Source organism: Podarcis erhardii (assembly GCF_964252035.2).
Source record: "Podarcis erhardii genome assembly, chromosome: 7".
Classification (NCBI taxonomy): Eukaryota; Metazoa; Chordata; class Lepidosauria; order Squamata; family Lacertidae; genus Podarcis; species Podarcis erhardii.
The window spans coordinates 88406565-88423859 of record NC_138511.1 but is presented as its reverse complement, the minus strand read 5'-3'; the positions used below and the strand labels follow the sequence as shown (position 1 = coordinate 88423859).

The window sequence follows — 17295 nt, the reverse complement described above, 5'->3', positions numbered from 1 at the left end:
AGGAAAAATCCTTGCAGCTTTCCTTTGTTGCGTTACACAGTTTTAAGCTTATTTTAACATAACCTGCTCAGCAAGGTAGAAAATCAGTAGACAAAAATAGCTTAAATAAATAATCACAGCACCGTGTGGGTCTGCGATGAAGGGAGTCCTCGGGCTGCTAATCCAGATGTTTCGGCCCCTGATAGGAAGAGGGCGATTCATCCCAGCCACAATCCTTTCCCCACTGCCCTGGCAAAAACCATGAATGGGTCCTTTGGGCCAGCTGCCAAGGCCAGGGCAAGGGCATTCCTATGTTTACAGTCACCACCTTCTCCTTGCAGAAGCAGAGAGCAGGGGTGGGCTTTGGCTTAAGCAGCAACTCCCAAGGAAAGCACGGATCCTGACTCACCTCCCTGAAGGAGGAGGACTTCCTTGCAAACAACGCCTCTTGCACGGGGAAAGAGGGCAAAAGATCGCGAGACCGAGCCCAGACCTCTTGAGCGCAAAGGTCGGCAACTATATCGCTGCATCACGGAAAGGAGCCGGCTGGGTTTTGGCCCCGGCAGCAAGGGATCCCCCTCCGCAAGTGGGTCGCAGGAAAACAGCAAGCAAGTGGGTCTCTCGCAGCTGGCTAAACGCCAAGATGTCTGGGTGATCCCAAACAGGAGTTTTATGAATGGCCAACAGCCAACAACTTAATTCTATCACAGCCTGTGCTATCTGCCTTTCGGTCCCTCCTTCCGCCTGCCTCTCCAAACACCCACAGCTATAAAAAATCAGGATAAGATAAGACCCCTTGCAGCTGGCCGCCTGACAAAGTGGGACTCCCATGAGCTGATATCATGGCAAAGGCGTTAGTTATGTCTTTAAGGTGCCCCACAAAATCGGTTGTCTTTGGAGACACGCCACAAGTTGCCATCTACTGAACAACTCTTCCCCCCTTCCGACCTGGAAGACAGCTTTACAAGCTGGCAAACTTGCTTCCGCTCAATCATTATTTGGGTTTTCTGAATGCAGGCAGCTGGAGGGGGGGGGGAACATAATGAAGACCTTCATTTATCTCCGCCAACACAAGGAAGTCCCAGGGTGCTGAGACGCAGCAGCAACTGGGCTCCTTCATGCGGCCGCTTGGTTTGCTGCCAAAAGGTTCCACAAGGCAACCTGAGCTTCTGCTGATACTGGATGTATTTTTTGGGGAAACACAGCAATATAATAATAAAAATGTATTATTTATACCCCGCCCATCTGGCTGAGTTTTACACGCCACCAACCCAGCACCGACACTCCTTTAAATCAGAACAGGAAGTAGACATTTTTGAAAGTTTGACATCCATTTATTGAACACGGAAGCGAAGGAACTCCCGGGAAAAACATTCTTGGATAACGTACTTAGGAAAGACATCTGTCTGGAACTAGGGTGCTGTTTTTGCAATGCTACCACTTTCTCCTCATAGCCTTCCTTGATTTGACTCTCTTCTCTTTATTGCTGTTGTTATTGCTTGTTGCGTATTAGAAACACAAATAAAAGCAATTACAAAAAAAGGATAATTATAATGATAACAACTTATTATTTATACCCTGCCCATCTGGCTGGGTTTCCCCAGCCACTCTGGGCGGCTTCCAACAAAGTACAGTGGTACCTCGGGTTAAGTACTTAATTCGTTCCGGAGGTCCGTTAGCCGAGTCTGTAACCTGAAGCGTATGTAAGCCGAGGTACCACTGTATTAAAATACAGTGGTCTGTTAAAGATTAAAAGCTTCCCTAAACAGGGCTGCCTTCAGATGTATTCTAAAAGTCTGGTAGTTGTTTTTCTCTTTGACATCTGGTAGGAGGGCGTTCCACAGGGCGGGCGCCACCACCGAGAAGGCCCTCTTCCTGGTTCCCTGCAACTTGGCTTCTTGCAGTGAGGGAACCGCCAGAAGGCCCTCGGAGCTGGACCTCAGTGTCCGGGCAGAACGATGGGGGTGGAAATGCTCCTTCAGATATACTGGACCGAGGCCGTTTAGGGCTTTAAACAAATGCTGCTCCTCTGCTGCACAGACCGAAGTGCTGCTAAAAAGAAATCGCTGCTTGACTCTGGAAAGACGCAGAACCACTGATGTGCAGGGGAACCAGAAGGATCTAAGAGGAGCCTGCAGGATCAGGCCAGTAGCCCACCTAGTCCAGCATCCTGTTATCGCGGTGGCCAACCAGATAGAAGCATAGAACTGGAAGGGACCCCAGGGGCAATCTAGCCCAACCCCTTGCAATGCAGGAATCACAATAAAACTGAGGGCCATTTTCACAGATGCCTGTGGGAAACCTGCAAACAGAACCAGAGTGCCAAAAACGCTCTCCTCTCCCGATGGGGCAATCTGGCAGTTGCTCTAAAGGAACCAGACGTTCAGAGCCTTGGGGACTTTGGACGAACTCCTCTTGCACGCTGCCTCTGCTGGGGAAGGATCTGGCCTGCCCGCCCCAATGCAAACAAGCTAGAGGCAAAAGGGCAACTTCTCTGCGTCTGGAAGCACACGAGGCAGCAGTGTTCTCTTTGCAGAGAAGGCGGCCTGGCAGACAAGCCCCCAAATGTTGCGCCCTTGCCAAAGGAGACCCCAGAGGAGCAAGAGGGTCTTCTGCCGTGGCAGAGAATGTCGCTTGTGAAATGGTCCCCAGCAAGCGTCCTAAGGGCAATGGCAGGATCCAGGACTTGACAGCAAGCTTTGCCCTCTCCTGAGCAGTCCACAAGGAATTGGGTGGTAGGCTTCTCAGAGGAAGCCAGGTAGTCTCAGCAGCCAGGGCAGGCCCACTGGACACAAAGGAATGACCCCCAGCACATGACCCACTTCTTAGAGGAGGCTGAGGGGCCCACCAGCAGCCAGCCAGGAAGATGTCCTACAAAAAAACCCAAACCATCGCTGTTGCTCTCTGTGCCTTCACTCACAGCCACTTCAAACGCTATCAGTTTCCCACATAGAAGCATGGGGGGGGGGGTTGTATCCATCTGAGTTCTTTCCATTAAAATTAATGGACCTAAACTAGCCACATCCATTCATTTCCATGGGTCTAGTCCGAGAATGTTATTAGTGCTGGACACAAGCCACCGTCTCTGGAGGGCTTGGAAAAAGAACAATTGCCTTGGAGGACTGGACGTGTGTGTAATTGGAGAGTCCTCAGGACAACCTTTTTACAAGCAGAAAATTATTTTCATTTCTGCCAATTGAGAGGCCATTCTGACATGGTCCAGTGCGTGGGACTCTGACCTGCCTCCCTTTGTATTTCCTCCAGAAACACGGGCCGCTTCACGTGCTCTCTCACTCGCACAGTATTTTCGCGATGGAAGAGCCTTCCTGATGGAGCTGCAGGTCACCTGGTCCTCAGCATTATAATAATAATAATTTATTATTTATATCCAGCCCCTCTGGGGGGCTTCCAACAAAATATTAAAATTCTTTCAGCACCAGGGGGAAAAACATTTTCTGTCACTACAAGGAAGCACAAAACTATTTTGCCACCTGGTTCTCTCAGCCCATCTATCTCCCAATGCCTCAGACACCCTTCCACCCACATTCAAAAAACACACAAAAAAACCAGATATAGTTCTTATTGAGAAAAAACAAAAAATCACAAGCATAGCAATTCACCAGTTACAAGCTGCATGTCTAGTGACACAACAGCATACAAAACGATCTTTATTTCACCCTCTCTAAAGGCAAGGTGACGCAAGCTCTGCCGTCAAGTGCAACACCTGTCAGATATATCAGCTGGGCCCCAGACGACACCTTAAACTAGGTTGCAGTCACCATAGCAGAATGTCGATTCACCAGGGGGTTGGACTAGATGACTCTCAGGGTCCCTTCCAACACTACAATTCTGTGATCTCAACTACACTGCTTGACTGTAGCTTGGAGTCCCAGAGTGCAAGAAGGAGAATACACACAGTTGAAATGGAAATGGTGTTAACTATGGACTACTGGATTCAATGGGGCTTAATCCCAGGAAAGTAGAAGTGAGTTTAGTTGAACTGAGTGGGGCTTACTCATGCATAGAATTGCAGTTGGCTCTCTGAGTGGGGAAGGAGATACAATGTGACTAGTAAATTACATGAATTACTCTTAAACTTGTAGAAAACAGATTATATTGTTAATCGTATGCAAGTTTAATTAGTACTTTTACTAAATCTTCTCTTGTAAATTTTAAATTTGCCCCTAAAACTGCATAGTACATTAATATATTCTCCAGAAATCTTTAATGGTTTAGTTGAAGCATGCTATCGAGTTAATTTTCATATAATGACATGCATCAAATTTAGATTTTTTTTTGTTGCTGTTCAGTATGTTCCCAGATTGTTTGCATTCACTATGACTCATCACTGTATTTTATATTGTCCTGGACCTGAATACCACCATTTGGTATTCAAGCCCCAAACCAAAGTCCTGATTGGATGCATTTTGGCTTGCCTGCTGATGAAAGTGATTATTTCATCAGTACGTGGTGGTTTACACAGCTAACTTAGTAGCAGTTGCCAGGACATTACAACGTTCGCCTCTAGGTAGCGCCATCTTATTTTAGAAATCAGTATATCGTGGTGTTTAGCTGGCGATATATCACGAAGTTGAAAACCAGATATCGCCCAGCGCTAGCCAGGAGGCTAAGAAGTTGACAAAGTTGGGCCTCCTTAGTGGTGGCAAAAGTCAAGTAATCCTCATTGGCATGGAATGATTCTGCCATTTGTTTTCTTGTTCTGCTGGGCAAAAGCGCAGAGCAGGTGCAAATGCCCAGACGACAACATGGAGCCAGAGAACAGACCCCAGCCAACAGAATCACCCGGGAGAGGCGGCAGGAGGGCCTCCCAGGCTGTAGGTTTACAGTCTATTCCCATGCAACACCTGATGGGATGCAAGATAGAGAAGTGGGTTTTACCTGCCGGCCTCAAAAAGAAGCTGGCTTCCCTCATCTCTCCCTCTCCAACCTCTGCTTAAAAACCTCCAAGGAAGAAGAGTCCACCAAAGGGGTCCCTTCCACTGTTGAACAGCTCTCACTGTCAGAAGATAATTCCTGATGTTTAGTCAGAATTTCCGAGAATTTCCGTTCTGGTAACTTGAAGCCATTGTTTTGGTCCTCGCCTCCTGAGGAGGAGTAAACAAGCTTGCTTCATCTTCCGTGGGACAGTCCTTGAGATATCTGAAGGTGGCTCATATCTCCTCTCAGTCTCCTCTTCTGCAGACGAAACATACCCAACTCCTTCAACCGTTCCTCATAAGGCTTCGTTTCCAGACCTTTGATCATCTTAGTCGCCCTTCTCTGCACACATTCCAGCTTGTCAACATCCTTCTTAAATTGTGGAGCCCAGAGCTGGATACAGTATTCCAGGTGTGGTCTGACCACGGCAGAAGAGAGTTGCACTATGATTTCCCTTGTTCTGAACACTAGACTTCTGTTGATGTTTCTTAGAATAGCAAGTGGTTTTCCCCCTGCTGCATCACATGGTTGACTCATGTTAAGTTTGTGGTCTCCTAAGAACCCTTGATCCTTTTCACACCTACAGTACTACTGGAAAAACAGGTGTCCCCCATCTTATATTGGTGCAGCAATTCTTCCTTACGTTTGTCCCTATTGCAATTCATTTTGTTAGTTTGGGCCCTTTGTTCAAGTTGTTTTAAGGACGCTGAACAACAACGGGCCCAGGACAGAACCCTGCGGCACCCCACTTGCCACTTTTTAATGACGAGGAACCATTAATGAGTATGGTACTCTTTGGGTTCAATCAGTCCTCCAGCTACAAATCCACCTAACAGTTACCGTATTTTTTGCACCATAACACTCACTTTTTTCCTCCTAGAAAGTAAGGGGAAATGTCTGTGCGTGTTATGGAGGGAATGCCTACGGGTGGCATGCCTACGGATTTTCCTCCTCTAAAAACTACTTGAGTGTTATGGTTGGGTGCGTGTTATAGAGCGAAAAATACGGTACCTTGTCTAGCCCACATTTTACTAGCTTCTTTGCAAGAATATCATGGGGGAATTTGTCAAAAGCCTTACTGAAATCAAGATACACTATGTTCACAGCATTCCCCTGATCCACCAAGCTTGCAACTCTATCGGGAAAAGAATTTAGATTCATCTGGCATGAGTTGTTTTTGAGAAAACTATGCTGGATCTCAATCATAGCATCATTTTCTAAAGGCTCAAACCGATCTTTCTAGGACCTTTCCTGGTATCAATGTTGAGCTGACTGGTTGGTTGTTATCTGGGACCCCCCCCTTTTCTCCATTTGCCCACCTTCAATCTGTAGGGACCTCACCTATTTTCCAAGAATTCTCAAAGAATGATAGACAGAGGCTCTGAGATTAGATCTGCAAACTCCTTTAGTATCCTTGGGTGCAGCTCATCAAACTCTGGAGATCTGAATTAATTTATAATAGCTAGGTGTTTCCTTACTACCTCTTTTCCTATATTGGGCTGCAGCTCCCTCCTTACGTCACTGATTCTGTTATCACCAGGTTGGGCATCACGTTCCTTTTGGGTGAAGACAGAGGCAAAGTAGGTGTTGAGCAATTCCGCTTTCTCTCTGTCACCTGGTTGCATTTCTTTGTCTTCTCTGTGCAGAGGAACTGCTACTTGCTTGTTCTTCCTCTTGCTTCAAACATAGCTGAATCAATCTTTGGTTATTATTTTTAACCTCTCTTGCAAGCCTGAGCTCATTCTGAGCTTTGACCTGCTTGTTGATCTCCCTGCAACTATTGCCTGCTTGTTTATACTCTTTATTTGTGATTTCCCTTTTCTTCCCTTTCTTATACATGCCCTTTTTAAATCTCAGCTCATCTGTAAGCTCCTTATGCTGCCATACTGGTTTCTTTAGATCCTCTTCTCTTTGTGGTTGAAATTGTCTATGTTTGTGTCTTCAATATTTCACCTTCAAGAAACTCCCATCCAACTTGGACCCCCTTCTCTCTAAGTATTTCTGACCATGGGAGCTCACCCAGTAGTTCCTTAAGCTTTTTGAAATTGGCTTTCTTAAAGTCCGCAGTTATGTGTCCAACTACACGCAGCTTTCCCTTGCCAAAACCAAAGAGGACATGATCACTTCCTCCCAAGATTTCCAGTTCCAACCTGTTTCAATAATTTGGGGGCAGCAGCTCTAGCACTAGGTGAGTCTTGGGGGCTCGAAAAGCTGGAAGCTTAACTCAGAAGCCCAGTCCTGCGCCAGGCTAATTTTCAGGGATCGAGAGATTTGCCTTCTTCACAGGAATGGAGGTCCTGGAAGAAGGAATTGGCAGAAGCTCTCTCTCTGCTATTAAACAACCTTGTTCCTGCAGCCTGCCATTTAATTAAGATCTACTTATCTTCAGCACGAGAGAGACTGCTTGCTACATTCCTGGAACTCACCATCGCAGGCTGCCTGCTAATGTGGACATTGGCGGACACCTTCCCACTGGCAGAATACCAATCAAAGACAAGCAAGCTAAACCTCAGTCCCTCCTGCATCCGACAACAATTGATTGTCGGATGCAGGAAGGCCTTGGAATGGAGGGAAATTGCCAAGGCCCTCGGAATGAAACCCAACTGCTGAAGCCAAAATCCAGTCTGCAGAACCGGACACCTTTTGCCACTCACTGCCACCAAGCAGATCTGGATACTGCCAGGCAAACTGGAAAGGAGAACCTGCACCAAAGTCCTCACAGCCTAGAAGGGTCAGGAAGGAGGAAATGGGACTGGGTATAAACTCCGGTTTCCAGGCCCCAAACCAGGGCATCACCCACCAAGGAAGACTCCCCAAGATACACTGAGCTCTGTGGCTTTAAGAGCTGCCCTTGGAGACCAACGTGTCATTGTGCAACAGAAACACAGGAAGCAAAGTACCATATTTTTTGCTCTATAAGACTCACTTTTTCCCTCCTAAAAAGTAAGGGGAAATGTGTGTGCGTCTTATGGAGCGAATGCAGGCTGCGCAGCTATCCCAGAAGCCAGAACAGCAAGAGGGATTGCTGCTTTCACTGCGCAGCGATCCCTCTTTGCTGTTCTGGCTTCTGAGATTCAGAATATTTTTTTTTCTTGTTTTCCTCCTCGAAAAACTAGGTGCGTCTTGTGGTCTGGTGCGTCTTCTAGAGCAAAAAATACGGTAAAACTAATGGTCCATTTGCCTCAGTACTGTCTACTCTGACTGGCAGCAGTGGCTTGCCAGGGTTCCAGGCGCAGGAGTCTCTCCCAGCCCCAGCTGGAGATGCCATTGGGGATGGAGCCCGGGACCTTCTGAGTGCAAGGCAAGTGGCCCCACCACTGAGCTACGGTGGTCCTTCCCCAACAGAGAGGCACAGCACCAACAGTTGTGATCGACGGGAGTCAATCAAAGGGCTGGGATTCGAAGCTCAAGCGCCTGCTTTTGGGAAAGCTAGCACCAAACCCCCATGAGCTGACAGCAAAAAGAGAAAGCTTTGCTAGGGGGGGGGGGGTTGACGCCAGATCTTTTGTGGGTGGCTTACAGATTGATGGGCCACAGCTGAGTGGCAGAGCTCTCAAACGCAGAGGAAAGTGGGGGAAGGAACACTCTGTAACGCATCAATCGCAGGGGGCAGGAATGAAACAAATCTGATGGGGGGAAGAGAGAAAATTCAACAGGACACGAGTTGTAAAGTCTCTCTTCTCCTGCTCAAATCTCCCCAGATCCCCACACAGAAAAACTAACCACGCATCCTGTGAGCTCAACTGCAGCATGCCTCCAGAGAAGATTTCCGCCACGAACAGGAGGTGGAATTTGCAAGAACCAAGAGTCCAAGTTGAAAACAGCTTGTGAAGCTCTTGGAAACAGAGGTAGCCGTGCCAGAGCACCGGCACCCTGAAGCTCACGTCTCCACTGGAAGCCCCCTGCAATCCTCTGCAGGGCAGCCAGAGCTTCGGTTTGACAGGGACCTTAAAGACTTTATTATTATTATTAAGTTTTATTTATACCCCGCCCTCCCTAGCCGAGACTGGGCTCAGGGCGGCTAACACCAGTATAAAACAATTGATTGAAATAAAACTTAAAAACAAGATTAAAATACAACATTAAAATGCAGCCTCATTTCAGTAGGAACTCAAATCAAAAACTTGGGGGGGGCGGGGATGAAAACGTAAAGTCTTCACCAAGGCCAACTGTCCAGACTGGTCCTACGTGGGCCGGAAAAGCCAGGGAAGTCCCCAAATAGGAGTTCCATCACAGAAGAAGAAAGAAAAAAGGAAGAGGGGAGGGGATCAATTTGATTCCAAGCCAAAGGCCAGGCGGAACAACTCTGTCTTACAGGCCCTGCGGAAAGAAATCAGATCCTGCAGGGCCCGGTCTCATGAGACAGAGTGTCCCACCAGGTTGGGGCCATCACTGAAAAGGCCCTGGCTCTGGTTGAGGCTAATCTGACTTCCTTAGGGCCCGGGACCTCTAGGGTGTTGCTATTTATGGACATTAAGGTCCTCCGTGGGGCATACCAAGAGAGGCGGTTCCGTAGGTACGAGGGTCCTAGGCCATGAAGACTTGCAGATTTATGGGGTGGTCAATGACTTAGAATGAAGCGGTGGCACGGAGGCAAGAAAGACTTGACTGGCAAGCCCTGCTCACGTCTGCTCAAGAAGCAGACTGCAAAACTGACGGCAGACTCTATCTCCACCATTCTACCTTAAGCAGGTTAAAGTGGGGCGGGGGGGGGACATAACACAGAGGCAAGAGGGTGTTATTTTTTTCAGTAAATCCAGACTTTCATCCAGGTAAGGATGCTGTCTTGAAAGCTACCCTCAGAGGTGCCTTTTGACAGGTGAGTTCAGCAGCAGGGAGTCAATACGTTCAGCCTGCAGCAGTTCCCACCCGATCTGGGAACTGCTGAGATGTAACCTCTGCACAGGCTCCCCTTCTTCCCTACAGAAGTAAACACTGGTACTTACTCTAAGTTCCTTCTCGGTCAGGAGAAAGGCAGATTTCCAGCTTTTGGAATTAGCCGGGTGCCAGTCGCATTTTGAGAGTGTCAACTGGCATTCTGCGACAAGATGGAGATGTCCAGGTGCCAGCTACCCTTGGCACCTGGCTTAGCACCTCCACCTGCCTGGTCTGCCAAGGCACAGTGGCAGCAAAAGGCTTGTCATTTTTTTGCTGCCATGCGAATCTGGTCTTTGCAGGGTAGCGCACTAGCAAAAGACAGATCTTTTGCTGCCATGCTACTCTCCAGATACCGATTCACCCACAGCAATTGTTGTTGTTGTTGTTATTTTGGTGTGGGGCTGCCTGGTCTGGTAGCGGGGCAGAAACCAAGAAAATCTGGCGCCTAGCCATTTTGTTTTGGCACGCACAACCTAGGTCCCAGCAGCCACACGGCTCCTAGCGTTCCATTCCCATTTTCTAACCCTGGGAGTCTCACCCATCCTGACAGGCCTTGCATAGCAGACCCTCAGAACAGGGAGCGTGAAGCCCACAAGAGACCCTCAAGGCAAGGCGTGCACAGGGATTCTCACTGAATTGCCCCCGTATTTCTCTACGCATCAATATCCTTTCTTCCCTTTCTGGCCTCTCTTTGCTGCCTTTTCTTCTCTACCTCTTTTAACTCTAAGTTCAAGCCTCTCCCGTGCTTTACTTGCACATGAAGCGAACTGGGAGGCGGCCGTCCAGCCCACTCTCGCATTTCATCTTCCTGGCAGTAGAGTGAAGTGGGTGGTGGTAGCCCACATGCTCAGGCTGTTCCTGGCAGCGGTGTCTGCACAAGAGAACGGCCCGATGGATGGTTGCCCCAAGGGTTGTGCGTGCCTCCTCTTTCTGTCTCACTCAGTGGGGCAAGGGCAGCCCAGGCGATCCATGCACGACAAAGGTTTCGCTTTATTAAGGCTCCTGTCGCAAGCGCAGCCCCCTGCCTTGCTCCCGATCCAGAAGAGCCCCAGAACCCTGAGGGTCCAATCCCATTTCACTAGGTCCCCATTCTACAACCCCTCCTCTGAATAATGAAGGCACCTCACCAGGGGCAGAAGCCCTTATGGGTGGGTCTCAAACCCCGCACGTTCTAGGAGAGCTTATTGCAGTCACCGGGGGGTCACAGCAGGAGCACACGACAACCATGCAAACATATGGCAAAAAGATTACGAAATGCATCCCCAATTGCAAGCTTCCTGGGTCTGAGAAAGTTGAAGGTACCTGGACCACTGAATGCACTGTTTTTGGGAATTGCAAGTGGGCTTTCCAGGAAAGGTAGATGGGCCTCTTGGGCCTGATCTGGCAAAGGCTCTTCTTATGTTCTTAATAGGACGGAAGCTAGAGATCTCCAAATGCGTCCCACAGAAAAGGGAAAGCACGGAGGCGATGTTTCTCACACTGGAGAAGGGGAAGTGTGACCACCCCACACAAAAGAAATATTTTGAGGAGAGTTCACTGATTTCTAACCCTGTCTCCCGTGAACAATTTTGGCTATAAAATTGGGAATTTGATCCCAGGCAGCCATGTTCAAATATATAAAAGGATGTCACATAGAGGAGGGAGAAAGGTTGTTTTCTGCTGCTCCAGAGAAGCGGACACGGAGCAATGGATCCAAACTACAAGAAAGAAGATTCCACCTAAACATTAGGAAGAACTTCCTGACAGTAAGAGCTGTTTGACAGTGGAATTTGCTGCCAAGGAGTGTGGTGGAGTCTCCTTCTTTGGAGGTCTTTAAGCAGAGGCTTGACAACCATATGTCAGGAGTGCTCTGATGGTGGTTCCTGCTTGGCAGGGGGTTGGACTCGATGGCCCTTGTGGTCTCTTCCAACTCTAGGATTCTATGATTCTATGTGTGCAGATCAGAGGCAGTATTCAGGCAACGTATTAAGACTTCCGAGCTACAGACAATCCCTCACAGCCCATAACTGCCGCCCTGCACCTTCCGCCCATTTCACTTTCAGGTGCCTGCAGCAGGAATGTTTGGGAGGCAAACACTGCAGGGGAGTGGCTGTTTGCTTAAGGACAGCTACCCCTGCCTGGAGAGTCATTTGTGTACCTTTAGAACAAACAGAAACTCTCCCATTTGGACTCTCTGGCTTTGTTCCTCTTAAAGGCAGGCTGATGCTCACCCAAGCCTGGGAGCACACCTCACTCTTAACAAGTGCTAACTTTAGGCCTTGGGGACAGGAAGGTATCCGAATTCTCCCCAAGCTTCTGAGCCGAGCTGGACAACCGTTTCCGACACCTGGGCACACCTGGGCGTTTGTCCTGCTGGACTTACACCTATTTCACACGCGGGAAACCGTATTTTAAGTCTATGGAAGCGGACACTGCAGGCGACACAGCAAACATTTCAGCAGCCAGTTTTGCACCGGTCCCCATTCATGCCAACCCTCTGGCCTTTTCCCCACTGCACCTGAAAGTCTAACTTGTAGGGGTGATATGCAACTGACCTTGCCAGGTGAAAGGGGTGCAGATAAGGAGGGGTTTTTGGTTGCTTTCAGCCCAGTGATTCTGGAAGTTCCCTAACAAAGGCTGCAGCAGAGGAAACTGGCACCTGCCCTGGTCTGCCACTGCTAAGGTCCAGGTCTGGGCAACAGACATGGTCCCAGGCCTCACTGTGAGAGCAAGGTGCTGGCCAGATGGGCCCTCTTTGGCCTGACCCAAGGACCCTCTCTGGGTCTTCTTAAGGACTTAGGACACCTGCTTGCTCCAGCTGCATGCAACACACACCTGCAAGACTCGCATGCCAAACACCGAGTTGTTCACATGCCCATCACCACAGCATGTACAGGCCACCACCACAGACCAAGCACACAGCCAACCCCCAGCCTCCTCTCCCACATAAACCCAGAAGCTGCCATCCCAGGATTTCAAAGACTAAAACTATCCCCACACACGCTCTCTTTTGGTGCACAATTTCCAGGCCCTTATCAGACCCCTGTTTATTTGCCTCCCTTCCCTGGTAAACAATCCCAATCTTCCCAGACACTCCCAGGATTTTCTTTCTAAGAGCCACTTTCCTCCCCGGCATCTAGACAAACAATAGGGGGGTTATTAAGTCGGTGTCTGACAGTACCCTGCCCCTAATGCTGCAAATCCCCCTGCTCTGGCTGCTGCCTCCGCCTCCTGGTGCAGCTGTTCCTTGCAGAGAGTATAATGGAGCCAATACCTTCAGGCAAAGCGAGCAAGTTTAACCGCCCCCCCTTAAATGTCATTTTTGTCTGTTTGGATGCCATTTTTCCGATTCAGCTTCTCTGGCGACACATTGACCCTTTGATTGACGATCCACCCCACAGAGAAAACCCAGAGCTGTTTGTAAAGAGGGGGGTGGGGTGGGAATCACCTAGGCAGTCCGAACAGCCTCAGCCCCAAAGTTCACACGGCTAATGCCATCTGGAAATCAGTGTCATGTTTTGGCAGGTCAGCACAAGCGAGATTAGGAAGAGGGCCCGCTGCATTCCTCACTAAATCTCTCTCACAGCGCATCAAACTCTGTCCCCTTTGTAGTCACCAGTCTACCGACATTATGATAAAGCCCGGCCAAAGTCACCATGGAGGGAGACTTTATGGCAAGTTCGGGGCTGGAGCAGAACAACTGCTGTTCCTCTGGCAGCCAGAGAGCGACCCAACTTCCTGGAAGGAAAGTGTGCACCTTGGCCAGTCGGATGCTAGACAGGAGACCTGGCAGGCTTCACCCATGCCTCCAGTGCAACGCAAACCAGACTGCACCCCTTTGCCAGGAGGGGAGACAAAAAAATGTCAGCATGAGAAGAGAGAATTACACAACTTAGCCCTCTTCAAAGATGGGTGTTGGGCAAAGGCAAGCATCTCCCTATGCCAGCTCCTGCCCCACGGTACAGAATGGAGAGATGGCAAACAAAACCCAAACTGGAAATTGAGGCTTCCCCCCCCCTCCACCAATCATGTTTTCTCAGGCAGCACCAGACCCGGCCTGAATAGGCGATTGTCTGCAAAATTAGGTCAGGAAAGCCCTGCAGAGGCTCCCACTGGGGAGAAGCTCGAGCTGCTGCACCAGATCCCACATTTCGCAGTTGCTGGGGGCGGGGGCGGGGGCGGGGGGGTTAGGAGAGCTCACGGAGCCAGGCACTCAGCCCACGAGGACAAAGCTGCCCGGAGTTGGGTGGGAGAAGCGGGGCAGATGCAAAGTCAGCAAGGCAGATGGACAAGCAGCTTGCGGGGCTGAGCAATTGATGGGAAGGACGCAGGCATGGCGGGGGGGGGGGCAACTCCGAAGCTCTCCTGGGGGTGGCTTCGCTTTCGCTCGGGGACACGAGGAAAGGCATTCCCTTGAAAGAAATAGGGGGCCGTGCAGGCGCTCAGGGAAGTCCTGCTTCCCTTGCGATTCTTGCATTGCAGGGGGCTGGACTAGATGGCCCTTGGAGGTCCCTTCCCAACCCAAAGCCTCCGAAGCGGGTCCGGGCGTGTTTCCTGCCCGCTGCAGGAGCCGCCCGGCGCCCCGCCCACCCCCTCCAGGGACCGCCCCTTCCGTTCCCCCGGAGCCACGCGCGCGCCCTCCTCGCTCCCGCCCCCCCCTCGCAGCCCCGGTGGAAACGGGCAGCGAGGAGAAGCCCTCTCGCGCGGGGGCCGCCGGGAAGCGTAGTCCCGCCCGCGCCGCCGTCCCTGAGGGGCAGAAGCGAGCGGACTACGGCTCCCAGGAGGCCCCGCGCGGCGCCCCCCCCCCGCTGTGTTCGTGCGGCGAGGCGGGAGCGGGGACCGGAGCGGCGGGAATGGGGGGGGGGCGGCGAAGAGGAGGAAGCGGCGGCTCTGAGGGAAAGAAGGCGCCGGGGCGGAGGGGAGACGAGTCCGGGAGGCGGCGGCTGGGCAGTCGAGGGAGAGAGCGGAGGGCAGTCGCGGCAGGTCCCTTCGCCTTTCCCCGCGTGTGTGTGTGTGTGTGTGTGTCCCCCGTCCCCAGGGGGCGAATGGCGGCGCCCAACGGTCGCTCTGGGACGAGGCTGACGAGGCGCGCGCGGAGGAGGGAGGGGGGGTCGAGCGGAGGCGCGGACTCACCTGGCGGACTAGAGGGGGGGGGGAGCGCGAGGCGGCGCCGCGAAGGAGCGAAGAGAGGATTCAGCTGCTCTGGCCGGGCTCGGCCGCCCTCGCTCACTCGCTCAGGGGAGGGCGGGGCCACGGGAGGAAGCTCCGCCCCCTCGCGCCGCCTCTTCGCGCCGCTCAGGGGGGCGGGGGGCGGAGCCAGAGCGGAGCCCCGCCTTTTCCTCGCCTCTAGTGATTGTCGAAGGAGGAAGCGCGAGCGGAAGAGGGGGCGGAGCCGTAGAATAGAAGCCCCGCCCTCCCGTCTCCGGAGCTCGGGCCGGGTTTGCTCGCTCAGGGAGAGGGTGGCGCCGCCGCGGGAAGCTCCGCCCCTCGGCTTGAGGGGCCGCCGCGCGTCTTAAAGGCGCAGGGCTCCTCTGAAGCGGCAGGGGCGACCCTGGCCCCCCTTCTCCTCCGTGTTGCGGGGGATCCGAGGGAGAGGCTGCCCCTGACCATGTGCAGAGTTCCTTCTGCGGCCGCAGCCCTCTGCTAGGCTTCCCCGGGAAAGACTCGCATCCCTGGGCGACCCTGAAGCCACAGGAAGAAAGTGGGTCTTAAACACGGGGAAACGGGCGGAGTGAATGTGCACGCGCGAATCCTGTGCACTGGCCCACTCAAGGCCATGGCAGGAAGGTTTCCTTAATAATAACAATAACAACAACAATAATAATAATAAATTTTATTTATACCCTGCCCTCCCCAGACAAGACCAGGCTCAGGGCAGCTAACACCAAGTATAAAAACAATTGATTAAAATACAACTTAAAAACAAGATTAAAATACAACATTAAAATGCAGCCTCATTTCAGTAGAAACTCAAATCAAAAACTTTTGGGGGATGAAAACGTCAAGTCTTCACCAAGGCCAACTATCCAGACTGGTCCTACGTGGGCCAGAAAAAAAGTCAGAGGGAAAAATCCTACCGCCAAAACCCCCCTAGCACCCCCCTTTTCTGCCATACTCTGCCTGCAGCTATTGCTCCATACCAACCACAACTGGACACACACACACCCCACAAGCATCAGTATTGGAGACCTGCACTTTTGGCAAGCTGTGAGGTGGCCGAGGGCCCAATTAGGGCTGCCTGGAGAAACGAGCTCATGGGGTCACGACTGGACAAACGTGGGTTCCCTCAGCCTGAAGCGATATGGGCGCTGTACCCCATAGTCTCCTTTGACTGGACTCAACCGTCCAGGGGTCCTTTATCTTTACCTTTACCTGCTGCTATCACCACACAATTCAAATGCATTTGCATAAGGCAGCGGTTCCCAAAGTGTGCAGTAGAATGACCCAGGTGGGCACTGAGAGGCAAGTGGGGCACATGCTGCAGGTGCAAATAACTTTCCAGACTTTGAAAAGCTGGTCTCAATGGATCAAATCCACCAATTTTGTTGAATAGATTAAACTAAATAGTTTTAATTGGATTCTCAATAAACATGCAATTGATTTGTTTCTGTGTGGATAGTGGGCGATACAAACTGCTATTCCAAATAATCCTTTTTATAGGGTAAGGTGGGGGGCACTGGCAAGGAACTTGGGGAACCAGGTAAGGTAAAGGGACCCCTGACCATTAGGTCCAGTCGTGACCGACTCTGGGCTTGCGGCGCTCATCTCGTTTTATTGACCGAGGGAGCCGGCGTACAGCTTGCGGGTCAGGTGGCCAGCATGACTAAACCGCTTCTGGCGAACCAGAGCAGCGCACGGAAACGCTGTTTACCTTCCCGCCAGAGCGGTACCTATTTATCTACTTGCACTTTGATGTGCTTTCGAACTGCTAGGTTGGCAGGAGCAGGGACCGAGCAACAGGAGCTCACCCTGTTGCGGGGATTCGAACCGCCAGCCTTCTGATCGGCAAGCCCCAGGCTCTGTGGTTTTACCCACTGCGCCACCCGTGTCCCTTTAGGGAACCAAGCAGGCCCAAACATTTTTGGAAACGGCTGGCACAAGGTGTCCCCATGGGGCATGTGAACCGCGTGTGTGTTTCTGATTGGCGGTACATTTTAAAGAGTTGATTTCACTGATATTTATATTGTTTTATTCTCTGTAAACCAACTATAAATGTCATGAAATAAATTACACATCCTGTGTCATGAAGCACCTGTGGCTTCCGCTCTAAGCTCCCTAACAACATCCTCTCCCAGTTCAGAGGAATTTCCTACCTCAATAACAGCCTGCGCCACCATGCCTGTTGGACTGATCCTGGCATGCAACCCTGGGAGGGGGTGAATCCAGTTCTGCAGGTTCCGTGATGGGCTGGCTTCCTTTTATCGGGAGCCGATTCCACAGGCTGCATGGCCTGTTACAATATGTGTGTCTGAACCCATGTCTAGCACACACTCCCAAGAGCTTTAAGACGTTTTGCTAGAG

General features: G+C 51.0%; 1 protein-coding gene across 1 annotated transcript in view; it reads right to left on the bottom strand.

Moving 5' to 3' along the window:
• SIPA1L3 (signal induced proliferation associated 1 like 3) overlaps positions 1-14925 on the bottom strand; it is a 105917-nt gene extending 90992 nt beyond the window's left edge. Inside the window, exon 1 of the mRNA XM_081868643.1 lies at positions 14908-14925. The gene's annotated coding sequence lies outside the window, so the exon portion shown is untranslated. The remainder of the gene's footprint in view (positions 1-14907) is intronic.
• Between the last annotated feature and the right edge of the window lie 2370 nt (positions 14926-17295).